This window comes from Poecile atricapillus, chromosome 2 (assembly GCF_030490865.1).
Source record: "Poecile atricapillus isolate bPoeAtr1 chromosome 2, bPoeAtr1.hap1, whole genome shotgun sequence".
NCBI lineage: Eukaryota > Metazoa > Chordata > Aves > Passeriformes > Paridae > Poecile > Poecile atricapillus.
Genome location: NC_081250.1, coordinates 27,610,538 through 27,636,261, shown reverse-complemented (window position 1 = coordinate 27,636,261; position 25,724 = coordinate 27,610,538). Strand labels below are relative to the sequence as shown.

The window sequence follows — 25,724 nt, the reverse complement described above, 5'->3', positions numbered from 1 at the left end:
CCGAGCAGCGGCCAGAGCTGCACTGCTGCTGCAGCTCAGTCACCTGAGCACTGCACAAACACCTCTGGCAGCAGCTGTTGTTCACAGGCACTTGAGGAAACTCATGAGAGCCATCTGTGTGGTGCGTACCCGAAGGTGCCAAGCAGTGGCCCATGGTCTGGCCATGGTCTGGCCGTGGTCTGGCCGTGGTGTGCTCCCTGCAGCACCCTGAGGTGAGGGGCCAGGGCCCTTCAGGGCTGCCTGTGCCTCTCTGGCTGGCAGAGCTCCCACTGCCATTTAATTAATTAATTAATTAATTAATCCCGTCTTGCCCCCGAGGCCGTGGCTGGCTCCCTCATCTCCTTGATGCCTGCAATGCCCAGCACGTCCCTCTGCAGTGCCACACTGCCTGTGACTTGTCATGCTGGCCTGCTGACATGGACCGTGTCCCTCTGGGGGTCCTATCAGCGATGCTGTCCTCAGGATTGTTTTTCAAGACATGTTTATCAGTTTAATTTGCTTAAAATTTGCCATAAGGAGAAATAGGCTATGAGGTCTTTCTTCCTGGGAGGAATTTGCACCAGGCAAAGCCTGTCATGGAGCATTAGCTGCACACTATGACACTGTGCTGCTAAGAAAAAGAGCAAGTGGAACTAAAATAATTTATGTCACTGTTAAAATTTTACTCCATTATTCTGTATCTTACATGTGTTTTTAGGAAGACCAGGTACTTTAGGAGCTAGGCTGATCTGGTTGGTGCTTTAAATCCTGAAGTGTTAGGTCACTGACACCTTTGTCTCTGCTGTAGGTAGTTTTGTTGTTGCATAAAATAATGAATTTCAGTGGGGAGTAAGAAGAAGAGGAGCTCTCAGCATATGGCTTTCCCACAGAGTGGGAAGCCACAGTGTAGATGGATTTAATACACCAGGGTGAATTTATGGATGCTGATAAAGACTTCTTCTGAGCCCTTGAAGTCATCTTTAATTATATGATCAGTTTTAATACTTGGTGGTTATGCAAATTTAGAGACTGAAATAATGTGTGTTATAGGATCTAGAGCCACTGCATCTAATGCTTTTGACTGGATCTGGCATGAGATAAAGTTTGCCTACTTCAACTTCCTAAAGGCCCTATTTGTCTGCTAAGTGCTGACAAGAGCTAAGCACTCTTTAGTTTTCCCCTGAAATCTCTTGAATGAGTTCTGGGGAAAGAACACTACTTCATAACAGAGAATATGTATTAGTTCTAAAGGGTAAGTATGTGGTTTTGAAACTGTCTCTTTTTGAAGAATTTTCATCTAATATTTCATACTCAATGCAAATTTAATAACTAAAATTTATTTTGTTTGAATGGGTATCACACCGAAAGAATAACCTAAATAACCAGATATTGGTGTTTCATAGGAGGATCAGGAGACAGTGGTCCTGTAAAACTTGGGATCTTTTATTGTTTTCTTCTTTTCAAATTCATGATAAAACTGATGGTATGCACCTTAGGCAGAGTGTGTCAAGCTGCCACCTGATCAAACCCTATCACTGTTTACAGTAAAGCGACTTCATAATTTGCAAATATTATGAATTTTTTAATAGTTGAATAATAAATAATAGTAATAAATAGATTACTTTGTGCTCACTTCTGGATTCTGTAAGGATTCACCACCAAAAAAACCCTGTACAGCAGTACTGTTTAGCAATTTCATGTGTGAATTCTGTTTTATGTTTGTTAATTTTTTTTTTCATTAAAAAAACTCATATATTATTAAAATAACCAGAGAATCTTAAAAATATTTCAATTATTGGCTGTTGAGATATTGGCTTTTTTATATAATTGTCTGTATTGTTCACCTTTCTGTGACATTTCAGAATCAGTGTCACAATAAGTACAAATCTGTGATCCCTTTTTGGTTGGCTGGTTTTGTTTTAAAAGCACCATTGCCCTTGTCATTTTACATTGTTTTACTTTATAACTGTTTGGACCTTTCCTTTGTTAAGGCATCACTGGGGAGCTCTATTGGCATTTTTAATGCTTTGGGATGCATATTTTCTGTTTCTGAAGATGTAAAAATATTGTACGAATGGTCACTATTTAATAACTTTCTTTTTAATAACTAGAACCTAGTAATTACTGTAAAACACTGATGCATCATTCTACTTCCTTTATAGGCGGGTGAGGTACCTTTTAAACACTTCTGCCTTTTGTCTCCTAAAGAAAACTTGATCAGAAGATAAAAGCTTTTAACTCTGAACTCATTGCTTGATAACTTAGGTGTGCTTTTTATTCAACTGCGAGAGCATCAGCAGAGCATGTGAATTTGTGAAAGGTGGTGCTTTCATGACCAGACTAGCCAGGAGGGTTTCAACCATAGCCTTAAGGATTCTAGTTTGGTTGGGGATTTTTTTTTTTTTTTTTTTTTTTTTTTTGTGTCTAATAAAGCTTGATCTGAATAGATCTGTGTTTGTTTAAGTGTAAATTGAGCCACAATTTATCTTTTTCTCAAGCTGGTAAATTGGGTTGTGTTCAAAACTGGAGTATAGTAAGAGCAATGCTGAAGTGTTTCAGGATCTGCTCTGTGAATTCTCTTTGAGGTGATTAGAGTAGACAGCTCCTGGCCTTGAAATCAACACAACTACAGAAGGGATTTTGGTTCTTAAGAAATCTAACGGCAACAGAAAAGTTTCCTTTAGAAAACAGATTGTCTCCTCTTAGTAAGGAGGAGAATTTCTTTAAAATACGTCATTTATTTTAAAAGGGGTAATGTCATCTGGTCAAGACCATGTGGACATTTTATTATATTATTTAAATGTTTGGGAATATTTGGGTTTATTGGAAATATTTTGGATTATTTTACCACGTTCTTTTTATGTCTCTTTTTAATGTTTATAAATAAGCATTATAATATTTTAACTTATTATTTGAGTATGTTCCATGATTTCAAATATTCTATCATGAACTTCTAAGGAAATTGTTTTATTGTAAGTGTTTCAATACTTGTCACTACTATTCTTAATCTCTCTCTGTCATTCTCAAACATGGTGGGTGGTATCTTTTTCCTCAGGGAACTGAGCTTGGGTACTACAACTGAATATTGATACAATTAGTGCAGGCCCAGTCTAATTTTGTTTTTTATTGCTTTTCTTTCCTGAGCTGAATCATAACAAAGACAAACCTCTGTGAAATAAGTCCAATAACTTGATGAAAAACAACACGTCATCTGGTCAGAGCAGGGTGCTGGTAATAACATATCATCATCCTGAGTGTTTACTCATCAAGAGTAAATCTTACGAAATCTCTTACTTAGGGCAAATAATATTGATGTCTTTGAAAAATATAAGAAATTATTAAATATTTAAATACTTAGGCATCACCATAATTTTGGGATATTTTGTCATTACCTGTGGGATTATTTATTTAGCATGAAAACATTTATTCCTGTAAATGAAGCAAATTTGAGTTGATCATATTGGTCTGTAATGAGTTTTAATTTATGAGGAAGCTACAGTGAGCTGTTCATGCAGCAGTACCCATTAAAATGTTCCACCCCAAACTTGTCAAGCCTGAGATGTGGCACTGTGTGTCTTATGGTAAGCTCTTTTAGAGCAGAGAGAGGGGACCCTGGGAGGGATCATCAGGAGGAGATGTAGGAGTCAGTGAGGGCTGTGTGGTCCTTGCTGCCTGCGTGGTGATGCTGACAGGAGCCATGCAGTTTCTCCAGAAATGACATCTCCCACACAAGTTGCTTTCAGGTTGTTTACTGTTGAAATGCCTTTGGAGCCCTGGTGGAACTGCTTGGCAGGGCTTTGGGCTTTGTACTGTGAAAACAACAGCCCTTTCTCTCCAAGCTATAAGTGACAATTGGTATTGAGGCAGAGCCTTCAAAAGTGTGTTTTGTTCGTCAGCTGTCAGAATGTGTGAGGCTTCCTCCCTTAACAAATGGTAACAAAACAGATAAAAGCCCTTACATGGTGTTTGATAACATCTCTGAAGATCTCATGGAGGCCTGTTAACGGTTGTACGTGGGATTGTCGTCCGTATAGTCCTTCAAGAAAGAAGTTACAAAAATAAATCCTATCAGTTTATCAGGAAGGAACATGAAAATGAAGGTTGCTAGGAACCTGTGAGCAGTCTGTTACAACAAATGAGTGCCAGGAGATGTGGGCTTGCTTCAGGGTCTTTGCTACCACAGAGCATTTTAAGACAAGTATTATAATATGATCATAAAAGGAGTAAGTTGAAAATTGTATCAGAAATCACAGAGCAGTTGTGGATATTATTTGTGTTTGACTGACAATGTGCAAGGGAGAGAATGTAATGATACATCCTTGTCATTCAAAGGCTTTATCTTTAGTCTCACTTTCACAGCTGTTTTAATCTCCACCACTGTAAATCATTCATACACCATAAACAATTTAAGCTGTGCATGTTTGTTCCTGAAGTATAAATTGGAGTATAAAATTCACTTTACTATCTTATTGGTATCAATTTAATACATACTGGTATCAATTTGTCCTTAGGCCCAAATTCTACTTGAATCTCAAGTTGTCTCAGGTAATTAGCAGTATGAAATGAAACCTTTCTAGTGACTGACTTTCCGTTTTAGTTATTTTTATTTTTTATTATATATATATAATATTATTATATAATTTTTTATTTAATCCTTTAAATTTATTTTAATATGTTCAATGTTTCTCCTTTAGTTGCTTTAAAACAAAGATGCAACAATCGGGGTTGATATGAACTCTTACATGAATTTTCATAGTTAATATTGCTGAGTCCTAAGGTTTCCCTTGACAGCTAAAAAGTTGAAAGACTATTGTAACTGAAAGCTTTTTAATAAAACCTAAAGCAAAGCAAAACTGATTTTTAGTACTTAAAAACTTATTAAAATGTCCCATTGTAAATTTTGTATTCACAGGTTGGAACCAGGATATTGAGCCCATTGTTTAAATGCTCTTCACTAACAAGAATACTGCAGTTACTTCAGAAATTACACTCTAGCCTCTTTCTGTACCTTAACTCTTTAAACTCTTTCCACAAAGGACTCAGAATTTCAATCTTTAGATTTTAAATTTTTTTATAAGCGTCCTCTTACAGGCTGTTTTTATTCCAAAGGCTTCCACAGAGGGATTTAAAAAAAATCCTCTTCCATTGCTGTCAACAAGTAAACCATGCTATGGTTTCCCTGATCAGTAAGAGGAAAAAAAGTGTTTAAAGTTTTTCTGTGTTATGATACTCTTCAACACTTGGTTTGCTACAGTGTATGCTGACTCCTGAATGTGATTGGAATTCAAATAGGGAAGTTTTTAGAGGAAGGGTCTTGTTCTATCAGTTCTTATGTTAAACTGAGTCATTTTTCTCTGTTATCACTAAGAGCAAAGTGATTTCGCACATCTCATTTATAGCTAAATTTGGGAAGCATAAGTTACATTTTATTGTTTGTCAATACTGTTTTACAGAAGTTCAAGTTACTGTCTACGGAGAACTCTTCTTGCTTAATAAATGAATTAAGAAACTATCATTCTGCCACCAAAAAAATGCTTAATTTGAATCTTTAAAAATGGGCCACCACAAATAAATTTAATTAGGACATGCTGTCCCAGAAAAAAAAAAATCCTGCTTGACTTTGAAGATCTGGAATAAAAGTAGTTATTAGACAACAGCCAGGTACAGGAGAGAAGAGGCAGCAGGTTTTTGGTTGTGAGTTTTGTTTTTTTAAAATTTAAATCACAGTGTTTACTATTTTTTTTTTTCTTCCATGTTGATATATCAGTTGAGAATCAATAAAACTTTTTAAAGTGATGGAAAACAGGGCAGCTGTTGAATGTAGTACTAGCAGCAATGCACTAACAAGCATTGAATTACATGTTAAGTTTTAAATACTTTGTCCTTTTCCCATCCTGTTTTACATTTAATTACATGTAGTTGAAGAAAAATTACCATGGCACAAAAGCTGTCCTGGATGTTGTTTAATCAGACCAAGCTGTCTTCTCTCATGCCCTAGATTTCAGTGTATGCATAAACTCTTTAATACAATTTAACTACAAATACTGATTTTTATTCATTTTTGTTTCCGAAAACAAATAGATGACACTGTGACTGCACTGGGTGTAGCTCACTAGATTCATTGAAATCCACCATTCTCCATACTGTGGCAGTGAAGTTCTTTTTGACAAAATAAGAATAATTTCTGCGTACACTTTTTGAATGCTTAGTGTCACTGCAATCACCTGATGAGATTCTAAGGTTAATGGCTGACTTGTAGGAGAAACTGTGTTTGTCATATCTATCTGAGTTGCATATCCAATGTCTGATTCCCAAGTTGATGTGAGTAGATAAATAAGAGTTTGATTTTATTTTTTTTTTTGTATTTTTTGGGTTCTGTCTGGCTTTTTATTTTTGTTAATGGACCTGTCATGTTCCTACATCTTCTCAACAATTTCAAGTGTAGATAATCTCATAGCTAAATAATGTTTTTCTAAGGCATCCCATAGACCAAAGACATGGTTTGTATTTGTGACTGTATGCTCAGAAGAAATAGTTGGAAGGTGAGAGACTGATAATGGAAAAAAAAAACCCAGGAGATGAGTAAATGCAAAAGTGAAGGGAGGATAGAAATAGAAATAACCTGTCTAGTTGCAGCTTATTCAAACTCTCAAATGCTTACCAGGAAAACCCAAATGCCAGCTTTGATCTGAAAGTTCAGAGGAGTAGGACTTGTGTGTAAAATCTGTGAAGTGATCCCACTTCAGTATCTGAGGAGGTGGCAGGCAGATGGGTGGTGGGGCATTGAAGGAGAAATGACATGGTGACAAAATTTGAAAGGTGTGGAGGACATGCTAGTCACCTTTGGGGTTTGTGGAGAATGTGTTGTTTTCCCTATGAGTTTCTGACAGCTTAGCACAGTGAGATGTAGGCATGTGGCTGAGGTTGAATGGAAACTCACACAGCTCTGTCTGGGCCTGAGCTTACATATTTATTCTATAGGTCTTAACACTTACCTGGTCCAAAATAGATCACCAATAAGAAAATTACATTTTGCTTTTTTTCCTCCCTTATTCTGATCACTGCGGTGTTTTTGAAACTCAGAATTTTTAATGGGGAAAAGAGATATTAGTAAGTGCTAAAATAGCTGTCCCTGCGCCAAGGTTTCACACTCTGTTTTACACCCCAGACTTGTAAGGTGAAGTCTTGCTGTGTTGGGGTAAATCTGTTTGGTCCCTGTAGAAGAGAGGCAGCATCCTGCCCTTTCATGCCAGCTGAAATCAAAGGAAGGCTGGAGGTCTGAGTGGGGCAGGGTGATACATCTGGAGAATGGGACTTGCTGCTTTTCCTGCCAGGATGGGGCCACTGTAAGGGACTCATTCTCTGGGGACATGCTTCTGTAGTAAAAGCTACATGAGCTGAAGAGAAACTAGATCTTTAGAGCCTCCCTCTTTGCAGTGTCTCTCGACTAGGTAAGGCAACAAAGCTTCGATGGTTGTATTGCTGGAGGTGGAAAAATACCAGAACTTTTCTATGACTTGATGATCTGCTTGTTCCTAAATACAGTTTTCTGCCTTCATGGACTGTGTTCAGAGCAGTAGTGTAAAATTGAGGTAGTTTTAATCTCCTTCATCACCCTGGCAAAGATGCTTTAAGAGATTGTGCATCATATACTGGATAGCTTTATTCAGAAGTGGTGCTTCTTTCCAATGCTAGTGGTCAGTTACTTTATGAATTGAGCTTTTGAAATCAATCACAAAAATCAGAGTAAGTCTCAACAGGCTCTTTCAACTGGCTCTTTTAAAGGATATGTTCTGGGCATTCATATGGATAGATTATTTTAACCTCTTAGTACAGTAAAAGGCATATATTTAGTTAAAACCATCTAATTGTATTTCTACTCATAGTCTCTTTTTCTCCATAAAAATGTAATAGTACCTCTTGACTTTTATTTTATTGCAATCTGGCCTATTTAAATTGAGCTTAACTTTATTAGAGAGTGCTTAATAAAGCAAAGCACTTAGTAAAGCTTAGTTTCTTACTTGTATCAATATAGAAGTAAAAATTCACTGAACAGGCCTAATCCTATGAGGATTGACAGCAAGGTGAATATGAACTACCTTGATGTAATTTAAGATTAAGTGAATGTAGCTTTTAGACAGAGATTGTTCCTGTGAATATGTGCAATAGGAAGGCCTGGAGAAAGTCTGAAAAGATAAATTTGCATGTAGTAGAACATTCAAAGACCTCTCTGCCGTGATATATAGGCAAGGGCACATTGTACACATCAGTTCATTGGTTTCAATTTTCATAGGTGTTTATTTGGTGCAGCTTGAAAGTCACTGGAAGGTGAGGAATCTGTGTAGGACCTTGTCTGAGCCAGGCAGCCAGCAATGCTCACAGGGACCACAGCTAGCTATTTGTCCTTTAAACACCACCTTTTGTGTCATTCACATTCCTCAAGACTTTAAAATGACTAAAAGAATATTCCAACGATTCACACCTATTGTGTCACTCAGTAGAATTTGATTATATTTGGGCTATACTTCCAAGGTAGCTCTTAGAAAAATCTTAGATGGCAAGACTTTCTTGGATTTCTTCCATGTGGAATCCTAACTGTGACTTAAATCAGTATTGCATAAGATTTATTCTGTGATAGATTAATTTCTTAACTGTTACAGTTGCATAAAACAGATTTATTTTCCCCTCAGTCTGTCCAGCCTCCTCATGGCAGACAGGAATTCTGAGCATTTGAATATCCTGATATAATATCTTTTTTAAAAGGATTGAAGCGTCACGTTGAAACTTTTATATAGTTTCTTTGCTAGGCTATCAGGCATAAGACTGATGTGTTGCATTGTGTTCCCTTCCCTGGAAGTGTTTCAGGTAACATGGTTATATGCAAGATATATTAAGCCCTGAGTAATACAAAGGAACTGAATTATGCAGGTAGCTTTGGTATTTATTCCTTGCTCAGTCAAGAAATTGGGTTAAATGCAAGGTATGCACAGAGCCACGTGTAGTGGAGTAACATAAAATATTTTGTTTTTTTTATCACTAGTTGCCCATTGGATGGTGTGAAGGTTGACTTGGATTCTCATAGTTAGCAATCAAACTTGTCAATAATCTCATTGAATAGATTAAAATAATGCAGCATTTAATGGAAAAGAACTATGTACATTTGTAATGGTAGGCAATCTCTAAAAGAAAAAGTAAATAATTTGAGATTTTTAATGAAAATCATGGTATTGTGTAATTTTTGTTTTCAGTTTTAAAAGTTACTTTAAAATGCATACTGTCTTCACTAATGATTCCTCTTAAGGGAAAAATAATGAAAAGATACAGTCCTGCTCTAGGGTATTTGAAAATTGCCTCAAGTTTTCTAAGTAGCTCAAGGCATTTTGACATGATAAGGCTAGGGCTGTTGCAGTTTCTATTTCAAATTCATGTCACATTTTGTATTACATTTGGTAAGATAGAATTTACATTTCAACCTTTTCTATATTCTGCGTGAATGGGAAATACCTATCATTTAAGAGCTAATAAATGATTATCTGTGAGTAAAATTTATCTACTATTACCTCTTAGCTATTTGTGATAATGTTATGTATGTCATGTTATGGGGGTTGTAGATTACTAGGATGACAAAAGCAAATAGAACTTGTAATAATTCATAAGAAATAAAAGAAAAAAATAGATAAAATCCAAGAACTCTGTCCTGCCATTGAAGCAGATTATTTCATTTGGTGTTCAATTTCATCACAGAACTATTGATGTGGTCTTACAGGCATATCTAAGTGAAAGTTGGTTAATAAATTTTATTGTGCTCTTTAACTAGAACCAGCTTCAAGTAAGAGGGTGGGGATTTTTCCACAGTGATTTTGGGAGCTATTCACATCACTTGTACCTTATATTTACTTAAACTACTATGTTTGGAGTCAAGAACCTAACTTTTAATGAAGATTCTTTTGTCTTGAGACCTATAGATTTACTTACGTTACATATGTTAGCTAGGCAGTGTGAATAGCCTTCATGAGCCAAACTGTAGATCCTTGGTTTTCAGTCAGCTCCAGTGCACTCAGCAGGATTGCAGGGGTACACTAGAGATCAGAATATGTTTAGTATGCTCTATTAGCATGTATTCTTTCATTGAGAATAGTAGCCTATTATATTATCCACTCCTTTCATGAAATCACAAGGATGTGTGTAATGAAAATGATCATTATGGGAATTTTTTTTCTTGCCTGGTGAATTGTTTTTAAAGTCCTTTGTGTACCCAACAAAGACCCCTCTCACTGGGGGAATTGTTTTGGGTGAGTATGTTAATTCTGAGGCCCGAGTAAGACTGTATGCTCATACTAATCAGTTAATTTTACAAAGTAAGTCCAGTAAAGTAAGTAATCTAGGCTAAAGATGTCAGCTATACTAGATACCCCCCATAACTGGAGAAAATTGCTAGGGGCAAAATTATGTAGGGTAAAATGGGGCAATAAGCTTTTCTAAGTCTTCCCCAAGGAGAGGAAAAATAAGACCTTTGGCCTAAATTTACATTCTGAGAAAGAGAAAATCCATTTTAATTTCTTTCTATTAAATCTAGTGTTACTTTTCCAGCACCTCTTTGGAACCTCTGCTCTCGGAATTAGCAATTTGTTAAGAAACTGTAGACACTGCAGAGGCACTGGATATGGTAGCATTCTCTCACCCAAAATTAAAAGTAGTCATCTGAGTCTCTCAGGCTTCTTTTTTACTAATACTTGAGCTGTGTGAGTTTAGATATAGACATCTGGTTTTGTATGCTTTACTAGTGTTCCACACGCCCTTATTTTTATATAGTATTTCTTGTAGAAGATCCTAACATGAGAATGTTAAGCAAAATATGACTGTTCTGTACATAAGAAGAATGTGAAAATAAAAGATGGGTGTTAAAACTACGCATGCAGAAGCCTAATCATGTTGTGTGAGAGATTTGTGTAGTGGTTTCCCTGCTTTCTGAGAGGGAGTTACCATGACAGTTTGTTGTTAGAACAATTAGAATGCGTACATGAAGCCATTATTGAGAGACTTAAAAAAAGTCTCTCAATTTAACTCCTGTTAAAGTGAAGATTTGTTGGAGGAGAGAATCTGCAGAAATAATTCCAGTGTCAACAAGACCTATTTGGTATCAGATTTTTCTCTGTGCACCATGGTCGTGGAATGAAACCCTCCGTGGGTTTCAGGGATTTTGGCCAACAGTTCCATGCAAGAGAACTGAACTGTGTTGCAAGTAGTTTGACAATGGGTCTTTGTTGAAGATAACAGTAAAACAAGACCACATTATTTCCTGAAATGGGTGATGTTGAAAGCTTCGTCATACTCAGGTCTTAATTCAGAAGCAGTTTTGAAGAAATTGAATTTATACTTTCTCTTTAAAGCTCATTAAGTTCCTTTTATGGCTAATAGTTTGTTCAAGGTGATGTTTTATGACGGCCAAAACCATTTTTAATTTTTATTTTTAGTTTTTATTTTAATTTTTTTGTTTTGTAGATTTGTTCAAAGAATAAAGGGTTGAAAAAGCACTTTCAAAAGCACTTGGTGCACTTCGAAATGTCAGGAAACTGAAGAGTTTTAATTAGAGGAACATCCATCCTTGCTTGCAAATTAACCAGTGAGTCAAACATTTTCTTTAGTGATCAGCCTTCTGCTTTTGTCCAGAGGACTTGTATCCATAGTTCTGATTGCATGGAATAGGGGAAAAATATTTTCTGCCTTCATGGAAGCATTCTGCAGCATAAGATACTACAGTTAAAGACGTTAGCTAATTGTAGTTGGGATAGTCATTCTTGCTCTTTCCTCTAGTGAATATTCAGTATTACAAAATTGGCCAGATCTCCTTGAGCAAGGTCTCATGTGAATGACTCTGGACTTTGATCTCCACTGCTTCAGGGGAATACAACTCTTACTGTAGCTCATAAAATACAATCTGGTCTTTTGTGCAGTTGATTCTGAATGTTAATGCCAATATCTTAATGGATTAGAAGGTTCCAGGGAGGCATTAATGTTTCGTGCCAGGAATTTCTCTGGCACAAGGTGGGACCTACTTTAGGAGATGTTAGGTAGGTGCTTCAGCACATCTAGAGCTTCCATGTTGCCCTTTGTTTCACTGTGCATCATCTTTGCTGTAATTAGGAAAAAGTTATATGGACTTCTGTGAGATGGCTTTTCTCAAAAGGAAACAGTGGAGAGTAAAATAATACGTTGTCTGTAGGAGGCTCTAAATTGTGTTTCCCTTCCAGGATAGTGATAGTCTTGGGTTGGAAGATGAGTTAAAATATTTAATATGTTCTACATAATACAGAAGGAAATACTCATGCAAATGCCACAAAGCAGTATCAAGTATTAAAACTAAGGTATATGATGAACTGGTCATGCATAAAACTTACTTCAGGCTTTATTATTTGAAGTAGCTGAATATTTTCTTTATTTCCAGATGTGTTGTACATAATTAATCTTTCTTTTAACTCTTGCATTTAATCAAGAAATTCTTTGCTGAGACTGTGGACAAACACTGGAACAGGCTAGAGAGATTGGTGATGACAATGTTTATGAGGCATTTGAACAATGCCCTTAATAACATATTTTACTTGATCAACCCTGAAGTGGTCAGGCAGTTGGACCAGATTATTATTGCAGGTCTCTTCCAGCTGAAGTGAAGTATTCTATTCTATTCTATTCTATTCTATTCTATTCTATTCTATTCTATTCTATTCTATTCTATTCTATTCTATTCTATTCTATTCTATTCTATTCTCATGAGATGTGAGTTAAGTCTGAACTGAAAGTGTAAATTATACCTTCATACTGATATATCTGCCATACTCCAGAGGGTCTGGAAGTGTGCATTCCTTCTGAAGTGTAGCTGAATGCTGTCTGCATGATAGCACTGGGAGAAGGTGGCCCCTTGGATTGGTGTAACTTTCCCTAGAAAGTGGGCAAACAAAACACTTTTGGTTTCAAGTAAAATTGAGAGCAAAGATGTTCGAAGATGATAAAAACAGGGCCCTGAGAAAGAGATACCCTTTGGCCAGTCTTGTGTAGAGTCTTATTTCCAGATAGAAGCTGAACTTTTGGCCTATCTAAATAAGCAAAACAGAGGTAAAAATTTATATATGAGTGTTACATTCAGTTGTTTCTGTTTGTGTACACATCTGTATTCACCAGCATTAGTTCCTGTAAGTCTGTAATGAAACTTTTGTCTGAAATTCCTGACATTTTTTGGGACATTAGATGGAGAAATAGTTTGCAAGTCTTCTGCTTTTTCAAAGAAGTTCATGTGCTCAGTGTTTTCAACTTGTCCAGGACATGCCAAAGTGTATGCAAGATTCCTCTTCAGTGGAGCAGAAATGCCTGTTTAGGAATGCTGCAATGAGATGAATGTGTCAGGCGTAGGACTTGTTGCACTCTGTGGTGGGTGTATGTTGTGTGTCCCAATCATGCTTCAGAAGGGCTTTTCTTATCAACCCTGGATAACACTGTCTAATTCTACTGAAGAGTTGTTCTGGTTTTTCTTTTTCTCGGTAGTGTATTATAGGGACATAAAGTAGGATTTTGTCATTATCTACACTTTTTCTAGCTTCTTTCAGCCCCAGAAATGAGAAAAGGCCATTTTAGAACTTAAAAAGAGAAATGTCCTTGCAATGTCTTTCTGTGTCATTTCACTTTTGTCAGTGAAAACATGCACTGCTGTGTTATTACTAGGCCCGAGGATTTGCACAGATTATGTGGTGATGTCACAATTTCTAGTAACTTCAGTATTTTTTTTTTCTTTTCATAGAATAGAACCAAATGACCCTTGACCCATAATTTTTTGTCATAGTTTTATTTTGCATGCCCCACACTAATTAGGTTCCAGATGTGCATCAAATTCTTGTGGTTTTTCTGAGCCACACATTCAAAAAGGGTTTCATATTTTACTTACTTTGGGATAATAGAATAGAACAGTATATGAAGTTCCATGATTTTTAAAAATAGAACTTCTGCAAGCTCAGCTAGCATCCAGATTTACGTTCACTTAGATACAAAAGTATACACCAAAAATATGGAGAATAATGTGATCATTTGATAGAATTAAAAATCCTTAGATTCAAATGCTTGTTTATCAATGGGATTGTAGGTTGATTTTTTTTTTCTATGCAGTTTTTAAATTTAATTTTGTTTTCTTTTAATTGGAGAAATAGCTCATTTTTTTTGTATGTTGTTTTCCTGGAGTCTGGCTGAATGAGAGTCTTTAAACTGCTTAAAATGCTTCATTATAGTCATCTCTGTTACTCATTCCAGTGTTTTTTAGGATTAAATGCAGTTGTGCTCAAAAAAAAAGGTATATGTTTCCAGCACAATGAAGCACAAGTAAAGAATGCTTAAGTGAATATTAAAGTTCTTCAATATCAATAGATTTTTTGTAAAGCAATAATCATTAAATAAATAGTCAATAAACAAGGCATAGCAATATGCAGACCTTCAAATGAAAAAAAGCATTGACAGCATATGGGAAAAACATGATCAGTTCGTGGTAAAGCAGTATATATGGCTTTGACCACTTACATAAAAGTTGGGATATTTTTTAGAAATTATATATACACAGTTAAGGCTTTAGGGGGTTTCTGTTTGTTTTGTGCATGGGAAGGAGATGAGCTGGGGAAAAGGAAGAGGGAATTGTTTCTGTTTTTAAAGAATGCATGCATCAGTTAAAAGCATGAAACATTCTGCAGTGTCTGTAATTTCAAAGTAACGTCTGCATTTTTTTCCCCTCAAAAAAACTCAGGAATTTGATGTATATGAAGAGAACTTCTCTGTCCAGCACTGTTCTAGAATGGATTTCAGTACTTGATATTTTAGACACAAATGCATATAATTGGAGCTGCTCATGAGCATACTTACAGATCATAAATTTCTTTCTCTTAGAATGGTTGATTGGTTTTTTTTTATCTTTTCAGTGCTACATCCCTAGTCTGCTTCTGCAGATCAAAGAGTTCCTCCAGCTCCTGACAGATTTCTGGGCATTTGGAACTCTTGGGCATTCCTATGTGGCTGAAATGTCTTTGTATAACTTGTGTATCTTTACAATTTCCAGTTTTTACTTCTTAATGTGGAATTTACAGGGTAAGGATGTTTAAATAAACTTAATTGACCTTTCCCTGCTCACTGAGGTCTGACCTCTATTTATACCTTCTATCACATATTTTTTAGCCTTATATTATTCCCTTTCCTGGCAAATTTACTTTGTTATTTCAATTCTAGTGTTTTTAATTTTTTTTCCTCTGGAGGTAAGTATTGTGTACCACTTCTACAGAAAAAAATATACCATATAATGATCTTATATATCTGAAATCAGTCTTTGTCAGTAACCTCAGCAGCTTAAAAATGGGATTTAAACATTTTTTATTCATCACTGGTTTTAGGCCTGATTTTCCTTTGTATTTGAATGTTCAGATTAATTTGTACTCACGGTTATCAAGTTTAGCACTGCACTAGTTTAAGAACACATTTGTCAGCTTACAAGGATATATTTGACTTATCTTTACTAATCTCAAGTCCCATTTGTCTTCAAGTCTCCAGACATTATGATCTTTATCATAAATTCTTTCATTCTTATTTAGCAGAGTTAGCATATAAAAAAAGTTGCTGCAGGCTCATCCTGAAACAGCAATGACATTGGTTTCCCAGAACCACTGTGTGAAGCCGTAGGGATCTGCCTGTAGGGAACCTTGTATCTCTCTGCTTTAATCCTTTATTAAGATCAAATGGGGCAAGGACTTCACTCAGTATTAATATTCTTACTTTTTGAGCCAGAAACACTCCATTGTATCACTGTAATAATTTTACCTAGGGTTCCTGACTGATTGCAACCCAGAGGCCAACTCATGCTATGTAATGATTATATGCTTTCTTTAAATCTGCTGTGTAGTCTGATCTTATTTCTTTCCTCTCTTTCATTATCAACCATGTGATTTGAAAAGCTTGAAAGATGGTGGGCCCCTCTTTGCTTATTGCTTCCCTTATTTAAAAAAAAAAATTAGGTGGAAAAGACATTAATGTTGTTAATAGCCCGGAATTACAAAAATTCTGGAATGGAAGTTGTTCTTTCCCTTAGCTTCTCACATAAAATAATGATTTAGGTAAGCCAGATGTTGCAAAGACAGTAATGTTTACACTTTGCAAAAAAAAGAGGTCTGTAACTTTCCAGTTTTCAACATCTTTGTAGGTTAGAAAAGAGTGAGAACTGTAACAGTTAAGATTCCAGCAAAATGCATCGGCTTGAAGACATTAAAAAAGAAACCTCAAGCAAGTGAAAAAAGGACTGATGTAGGCTCTCTTCCTTGTATTTTGCTTCTTGCCAAAGTGCTGCAGGCTTACACTTGCCAACTTAGACCCAGCACAGTAAGTCTTGTTTGCCTTTGCTATGGCAGAGTGGATTTCAGGCTGGTGTCTGTAGGTGGAACCTCCACACCACCTCTTCATTGGTGAGCACTGGTGGTCCTTCCTTGAGTCTTGCCTGGTCTGGTGGAATGATGTCTGGGGACCATCACTAGAATATGTGTTTGGGTAAAGAATGCTTGTTTACAAACCTATATCTGTGTAATAGTAACTGTGTGATAAAAGTAATACAAGTACTTGTTCTTTTAGCATTAACTGAACAGTAATCTTTATATCAGTTGCAGTAGACATTAGCTTTTGAGTTTGGTCAGTGTGAGCTGAAATTTTCTGAGAACCATGCTTTCTCGGTTCCATTATATAAAGAATATAGCTAGAAAAGGCTGTTTGAGAACCTTATTTTGTCTAACCAAGAATATCATGGCTTGATTGTAGCTTTCTTTGTGGATTATTCTTATTTCCAGAGGTTATAGCACTGGACATCATATGGTAATATTCTTCCTCATCTTCTCCAAGTTTCTTAAAAATATTTTTTATGTCCTTTTTGATTAGATTATGTTTTTGGATTTAGGTTTAAAGTGCAGTCCCTTACATGCAGCCTTAAGTCAGAATACCTTTGCTAAGTCTGTATGTAAATATTGCTAATTCTTTCAAAATTGATGATGTGTCTTAGTATCTTTCAGAAGGAGGGATCTGTTTGTCTGCAGTGTTGGTGTGCACTACTGAGTTAGCGTAAGCACCACTTAGCTAGAGGAGACAAAGAGGCTCTTCAAGGTGTCTTGTTTATTCTAGATGTGTGCTTCCAGGGTGACTGACCTTGTTCATAGGCTGCATTGCCTAGGAGGCTGTCTTAGATATCTACCTTATATCTATTTTTATATAGTTTTTTTTTGTATGATAAAAGGTTTATCTGAAGACAGGAGTGTTAAGAGAGTGCAAGCTACCCTTGACAGTTTTAAAATTTAGGGCAGCCCATTGCATGAGTGCTTGGTTTAGATTAGTTTCAACATTATCCCAGGAAATAGGGAGATATATAGCAAAGAATACCAAGTACTTTCTAAGATGCTGGAATATAAATGTCCTGACAAAAATGTATGGGTGAGAAAGATTAATGCTGGGGGGTGAATCTTTTCACAGAAGCTTGACATTTAAACCTCATCTGCCAAGGAGCCAGTCATGGATATGAAATCCAAATGTCACTTCTGTGCTTGTGTGGGTTTGTTTCTTTATGTTGTGAATATCCAAAGCTGTAAAATATGTAATCAAATTTACTGCAGCAGTAAAGTTTGGGTTTTTTTATTTTTTTAATTTTTTTTTTTTTTTTTTGTCAAAGGAAGGAAATCATTGTAGTGACAACTGAAGTGTGACTGTCAAAATAAGGAATCAAGTTAATGCCGGTGGAATGCACTTTCTGGAATCAGTTCTGGAGTTTTTCATTGCTCTTATTCGAATTTGCATGGCTAAGGCAAAATATCTATCATTTGAGTTCATAAACTCATAAAGGCCTGGGTATCTGTTTTTTTGGATATTTTGATTTTCTGTTTGATCACAATGTACCAATATATTCCAATATTTTTTTACTATCAGTGTGATTGTAGAAAGTAGTGAGTACTACTCATTTCTTCTGAGTGATTTTCAGTATTTACTTTGTTAAGAATGGCAAAAATTCAAAACCTTCAGGAGACTCAGTGAGAAGTCTCTAATTCTTTATCTCCCTGGAAGTACGACTTGCAAGAGTCTAGGCATTCCCAGCCATCACTGACACCTAATGCAATGCAAAAGCTAAAGATGAGGCCAACAGGTTGACCAAATTATAATGCTACCCACAGTGGCTTGCTCGCTTGCTAGTAATTCCCAAATCTGAATATCTATGCATAGTTTGTTTTAGGTAATAAGAATATTACTCTGTAAATGAACCTCTGAGATGCAAATATAATGTGCTGAATAAATATCAATTATTATTCATTAAAATGCAAATGCAGACAGGCACTTTCGAGACAGTTTAGCTAGTCAAAATAAATGAAATAAAAGTCAGGACATAGTAATTAGATACTTACAAGAGGTGTATAATATGTTACAACAATTACTGGACCAAGACAGTATAAGGCTTCTTTTCCTTCAGCTTTGTATTGCAGCATCACAGCCACTTTTTTCTCCTATGACTATTTAAAATATTAAGGTACTGCAGCTCATACTTAAATCTTATTAGATGGATTCTAAAGATAAATCTTTCTGTGGCAGTAAATTTTATCTGTACTCCTTCCACTCACCTTAATGAATTCTGCAGTTATTTCCCTCCGTGCTGTGTAAAAAAAAAAATAACCTCAGTTTACAAAACAGCATGAATGGGAATATTTATTTTAGCGCTTGATGAGCATGTGTTTTCTAGGTTTACACAGGTTTTATGCTTTCAGTTCAGTACTCAAGTAAACTATTAAGCCCTCTACATACAGATTTCAGTCAAGTAACTTAAGAACAGATGAAAATGAAATTTTGTGGCTTTTTCTTCTGAGTGATATGAAGGGCTTGTTACAGTAAGCCCTTGTAAGGGTGTTGCTTAATTAAAGATGATTTGTAGACACTGTTTTGTGTTTAAAGTGCTGTTACAAATTGTGAATAACAAAGTTTGGGACACAATTTTCATGTGTTGTTATTAACTTTTAAACACCCTTTGAGGTTATAAATTTGCAGTAGTCTACCAGTAATAACAGAGATAGCACTTGGTCTGATAACACCACTGTTATGCCTTCATTAAGCCATATCTGTGTGTATGTATACTCCTGCATAATAAATGTCAGCATTTAACCCTTCATTGTCTTGTGAGTTAAATTAAGTAACATGAAAGTAATTGTATGTAATGTTAATTAGGGATCTGTTGAATCCCTTGAATCTAGATGGAAATAGAATCCAAATATAAATTGAATATTGGTACCCTACCTACTAATAGCCGTATCCTAAAACAAATTATTTTAGAAACTATTGAGAACATGATTTTTTATGTTTTAAAACTAATTTATTAATTTTTTTTAATGACTCCAAGTGACTGATTTTCATGATTTGTTGAAGGGTTTCTTGTGGTCTTTACTTTTTGTGGAATAGTATTGTTAAATTTGATCAAGTAAGACCCTCATTTAGGTGTTAGGAAATAAAGTCTAATAAGAATTAATTGCCTTTTAGTAATTTCTGTTTGAAGTATGATAGTACCAAAATGTGAGATTATTTTAATATCATTAGAATTAATTAACATATATTTGGCAAATATAAATTATGATCCAAGTCCTTGGTGAGTTCCAAATTACATTCAAATTGCCCTGCTGTGAGTGTATTTTTCAGAGGGCAATATCCAAGATTTTTGTGTTTATGTCAGTCCCTGAAACATAATATGAAAGAACCATTAGGTGAAATCCCATGGGAATTGTTTTGCTGTTTCCTGAAGCCAAGCATTCAGTGGCATCAGAACCAGATACAAAGTAGATGAGATAGTGATCTGGAATTATAATGATGTGAGGAAATGAAAAGGTACAAGAACTAAGTGTTTCATAGCATTATTCTGGTTAAGTACAGGAAAGGAAGAGGAAAAGGACTTGCAATAAAATGCTCTGTGTAAACACTGAAGCAGGAGTTGGATGATTGTCCTTTTCCTTTATGTATGTTGACCCTTAAAGTAACTGGGATGGTGGTATTTGTAAATTTTCATATGTGGGTGACTCGCTTTGTGCATCTCTGCCTGCTATGAGAGCCTGGAAATAATAAAAAATATGGCAGATCTCCTTTTCATATGGGGAAATAGTTTGCTCATTTTCTTTAAATGAGGCAAAAGGCACAGTGTGCTGTGAATGATAGAAATTAAATTCTCTGCATAGTGGTGGGAGTGAAATAATACCACTAATGGAAGCTAGAAATAAAAATCCCCATCCCTTCCCCTTATGAAAAACACAGAATGTGGATGAAACTTCATTTCTTTTCTTGAGTTTACTTCCAGTAATTGCATCAGGACCTTGAAATACTTGTATCATTGACTTTATATTATCTTTTTACTCATTCATCTAACACCTTCATCTATCTGCCATGCTATTATTTTCTTTCTCTGTTCAGATGAACTTACTGCTCTGAAAAAGAGCATATTTTATAACGGATTTTTAAAAATTTGTGTTATTTTTTATATTGATATAATTGAAAGATGCTGAAGTATGGCAACTGGTAATGTCCCTCTTAAGCCTGCTTGGGTCTGAGGAGTCACAGAGAGTGTTAATAAATCTAAAAAAACCTTCCAGTGCCAAAGTGCTTATAGCTGTGGTGGGGATTCTGTGATTTAAATTTATTTATTTAATGTAAGCCTTGCTATAAAATTTCTGAGCTTATTTTTATTCTCTTCTGATATATGTGTGTGTGTGTTATGATATAAAGTATATTTGCAGACGGGAATATTAGATACAGATAGGATATATACATAGTAAATGTCAGAAAAGACACAAAAATAGAAGAGCCAAAGTGGATTTGGACTGCTTACATGTCTGAGACATATCTAAGACAATTTCAAGACATATTAACACATGCAAAATTAAGAGATGAAGAGCTGTCTTCATACTTCAGCTTGGGTTTAATCACATAAATTATTCTTCTGATGAGCTGGTTGGGTCTATTGTATATAACTTAGGTTCTAAAGGCTTGGAAACTTCTCACAGAGTATTCCCAAGTGAAATGAAAAAGATCACCAACTCTGTTACACCCAAAAGAGGAAAAGGAGAAAGGGAGCTTTTGAAAATGCTCTGTGTATGTGTGTGGGTGTGCTCTGGACATATTTTACCTCAGAGAAATAGGATTTCTGTCAAGAGGGGCTGGTTAAACTTAATTGCATGAGCTGCTGGTATTCATGCAGTTCAACTCTATGGAAGGTGAAAAGACTAGACATAATTGGGGACTATTTAATGGATGTTCATAACAGTTCCAGAATGCAACAGTGTGACATTGGTAATATTGCTGATATAACTGTGGTTACAGAACAAGGTATTTTGAAAATAAATGCAGTGTACATTGATGGAAAAAAAAAAATTGTATGGAAAAGAACTACCTTGCAGTGACCATTTCTTTTGAAAATCAGCATATATGGATCAAATAAACATTGATAGACTGTGTTCTGATTGAAAATGAGGTTTATTAAAACCTCATTTTCAATCAGAACACAGACTGAAAAAAAAAAAGTAAAAGAAAACCAGAATGAGTAAAAATAGTGATGAATGTAGTTTCATAGTCTATCAGTTGTCATAAAACAGTGTATGAAATTACTTTGTAGTTTACAGGTGTTTTCACATAAACTGATCACAAGGTTAGTGAGCACAACTGAAAAAAACCTACTAATTATGAAAAGCTGTACATTTTGCAAAGGAATGTATCCTCTTGTGAACAGGTGGTCAAGGATACTTTCTTAAAGTTTGTGGAAGGTTCCTGTTTCCTGAGTATATATTTTAGTAATTGCAGCTATCTCAGTTATCAGAAAATTGTCTCTTTTTAAAGTTTTAAAACATATTAACTGATAAACTTTAGGGTGTTAGAATACTAATCTGGGGTATTCTGGTATTCTTATTTAAATATATCTATTTGCAAGTCAATAGGATTCATATTCATAAGTTTTGGATGTTGTATTGGTGGTGCCATGGTGTTTCATTGTGAAATCTCTTGAAGGTTCTTATCATAAATGACAGCAAATGACAGCCCTTCGCTGGGAATGCATTTCTTCTGAATGCTTTAGTGGCACCACTCTTTATTAGTGGAAGGCTTAAAACCAGTTCTGTTTTTTAAAAAGTTAAAACTCAATTATGTGACAGGAGGAGGGAGAAATCTACCTCAACTGTCTGTTGCATTAAATCATTGGAGCTGCATTTAAGTCACAAGGGTTGGAATAGAGCCACAGGAACATGTGTCCTTCTGCTTTTGCAAATGATATATCTCATTTTTAAATACTGCTGTCGTGTGAGATTTAATAGACCTAATTTTAGGCTTTAGGGATGAACTCTGAAAAATTTCAACTTTGAACTTAGGAAGGGAAAAAAATCTGAACTTTGTCTTGTTGATAATTATTTCCCATGTATCAAATAGAAAAAAAAAACATAAAGAGTGACAGTTATTGAATGTGAATTGTATCTTTTTTCTCAAATGTCGATCCATTTATTTTGAAATGTCAAGAATAGACAAACCACCCTCTAGCAGAAACTCTTTTTTGTGGTATGGGCTTGTCAGCATTTTATTATAATTCCATTCTTTCAGGCTGTTACAATTTGTTTTAAGACAAAAGCTGGATGTGAAATATTAACCTCATGATAAACTTGATTTATCGAATTTGGCTTAATTTTGAATAGTTCACAGGTTCAACCAAAGAGAAATTTGTTTATTTTGACCATTCTGCTGTGTGCAGAATTAACTGTTTGTGTGTAACTGGCTGCTTCATACCGCTTATGTGAAACTCTTGGGGTGTTTTACTTTAGATGGCTGCCATTTTTATGGATGAAAAATAAACACTAACATATGGATGTGATATGTCCCAAACTAACTCAGCTCAGTTAGACTTCCTATTTGCTCACATTGAGCTTGGTATAAAATTCCCTGGATTAGAGTAAATGTGTGTTTATGGTTTATACCTGGTGGGCCGCTCTGCCCCAGTTGGCCACTAACTCACTCCGTCCCCAGTGGGATCAGAGAGAGAATCAGAAGGGTAAAAATGAGAAAACTCGTGGATTGCAAATGGGGACAGTTTAATAGGTAAAGCAAAAGTGTTGTAAAGAAGCAAAGCAAAACAAGGAATGCATTCACCCCTCCTGTGGGCTGGCAGGTGTTCAGCCATCTCCAGGAGAGCAGGGCTCACATTTAACCATTCCTAGGGAAGAAAAATGCCATCTCTCCAAAAGTCCCTTCCTCCCTTCATCCTTCTTCCCCCAGTTATACATATATATGCTGAGCATGATGCCATATGGAATGGAATATCCTTTTTTTAGGTTGGGGTCATCTGTCCTGACAGTGTATCCTTCCCAATTTCTTGTGCTTCTTCCTGCTGCATGAGCAGGAGAAAAGGCCTTGAGTCTGTGTAAGCATTGCTCAGCAATAAATGAAACTGTCATGTGTTATCAACACTGTTTTCAGCAGAAATCTGAAACACAGCCTCATATACTGTGAAGAAAATTAACTCTATCCCAGCCCAAACCAGTACTTTGTGTTAAAGAAGACTAAAAGAAGACTAAAGGCCCAGTATAGGCAAATTTTTGCATTGATTACTGAGATTTGCTGCTGAAGGAAGGTATCTAACTCATACTGCCAAAGGTGTAAAATAAACCACAAAGGATATGTAATTTCTTTTTATTTTTGTCTCCTTTGGGCTGAATTTTCTGTGGATATAACTTTTCTCTAGTCTCTCAGCCTCCTTTGGGCTGAATTTCTCTGGGATCCTCCCTCGTGGGGAGTCTCACTTATTTCAGTCTTTATGATTAGAAGAAAACTCTCAAGCTCGTTAGAATTTTGTTTCTCGTGTTTATTGAAGGATCCTTACAAAACTTAACAGGTCTCTCCAGGCTGGTCACAAGGTTGATCTTTGCAATTTGGCACATTTCTTTCTTCTGATGGTACAAACGAGGCCTTGTGGCTCACTTCGTGTCTGATAAACAAAATGGCCCCGAACTACGCAGTTCTTTTATCTTTATACCTATTTTTACCCAATTAACAATAGACACGTGTATTATTTTTCTTAATGACTCAATGACTTATTACTTCTGTGATGCACTGCGGCATTTTCTATCTAATCACTTACTATTACTTAAAAACTTCTAGGAGAAGAACATGAAGAAGAAAGAAGGGACAAGGGACAACACTTTAAATCCTTTATCTCGTCTCCTGTTCTCTAACTTTTTCACTCAGTGATTTAAAAAACTTTCTAATCTACACACTTACACTTTTAGCTTTTTCTATCTAACTTTAACATCTGTTTTCATGTATCACCATAAAAACATGCTCATGAATTTCATATTATATGAAATTCAGTGTTTTTCTAGATCTTATAACTAAGTATCAGAAACAAGGGCACACACTCTGTATTCCAGACTCCAACAGGATAGTTCATTCTGTTTTCCATGGGCTTCTTGCTTTAAGTTCTCAACTAGGAGGTGGCATACTGATACACATACCAGCACTGCTTTTGGATAATACAAGACAGCTCCTTATTTTAAAATTTTCTCATGAAAAAAAGGGAAACAGTTTTTGGACTGTGGGATTTCAATAAAATGTTCTTATTCACAATCATGATGGTGCAAAGAACACAATTGTCTCCTTTTGCTGCTGTTCTTTTGCAGTAATCAATGTACAACCATAATATTACAGCTTAAATGTGAAGAGAAGCACTTTTTACAATAAGATCTGCCTTATGTTTAAACTTCTTAGCCTCAAATTCTGACTACATATAAATTTCCCGAGCTTGATTTATCTTTATTGATTTTTAACAGGACAAGCTAAAATTGCGTTGGAAGCTCTCAAATGAGATTAGGTATAATCATATGATTTTCTCAGTGTAGGCAAATACGTGCAGTTAGGGGAAAAAATCCTTATTGTGGTCCATCTTCTTATATTCCACTTGCTCAGCACTTCTATGTCCTTAAGATAGAATAGGGAGGTTACGTTAGGAATAAGGCTGAGGATTTCACTGAAATCCAAAAAAAAGGAATTGGGACATAGAACAAATAGAGCAGAAGAGAATGGCTAACAGTTGCTATTTTTTTCTGTTTAGCTGGCATATTTCTCATAGTTAAGGAAATTTGGAGGCGTGATTGTATAAATGCAGAATTGTTCTGCCTGTTGGTGCCACTGTTCTGCACTTAGTTTACTGGATTACATTATTGCAATACAAAATTGGACTTTTTTGATTTTAGTAAGCCTCTATAAAAATTTAATCTACATTGTTTGGGGCTGTAAGTCCTGATAGTCAAACTATGGTATTTATTTTTCATTTTTTAAAAATAGTTTCAGACTGAAAATAAAAATGTTTTTCAGTATACTTGGAAAGGAATGGGTGAGACTAAGCCGTGATTCAGAGGAATGTCCTTTTAAATTAGAACTTGGAGATGGATGTAAGTAATGTGTTCAGATGGCATGAATTAAAAAAAAAAAAAAAAAAAAAAAAAAAAAAAGGGAGAAGAAAATGTCCCAAACAAATGCCTGGCAGCAGTTTTTCACAGAAACAAAAAATATGTGGAATGACCTAGACATGATTATGCAACTAAGAGTTAAACATTGGGCTACTTAGAGAAATTAGGAAGTGTCCAGGGGCACATGGGACACAGTAAATTTTGAAATGTAGGGAGCTATTAAAATATACTTCAAAT

General features: G+C 35.6%; 1 protein-coding gene across 1 annotated transcript in view; it reads left to right on the top strand.

Annotated features, from left to right (window-relative positions):
- The window catches only part of THSD7A (thrombospondin type 1 domain containing 7A), a 267,244-nt gene that overhangs the window by 15,654 nt on the left and 225,866 nt on the right, over positions 1 to 25,724 (top strand). The window lies entirely within an intron of this gene.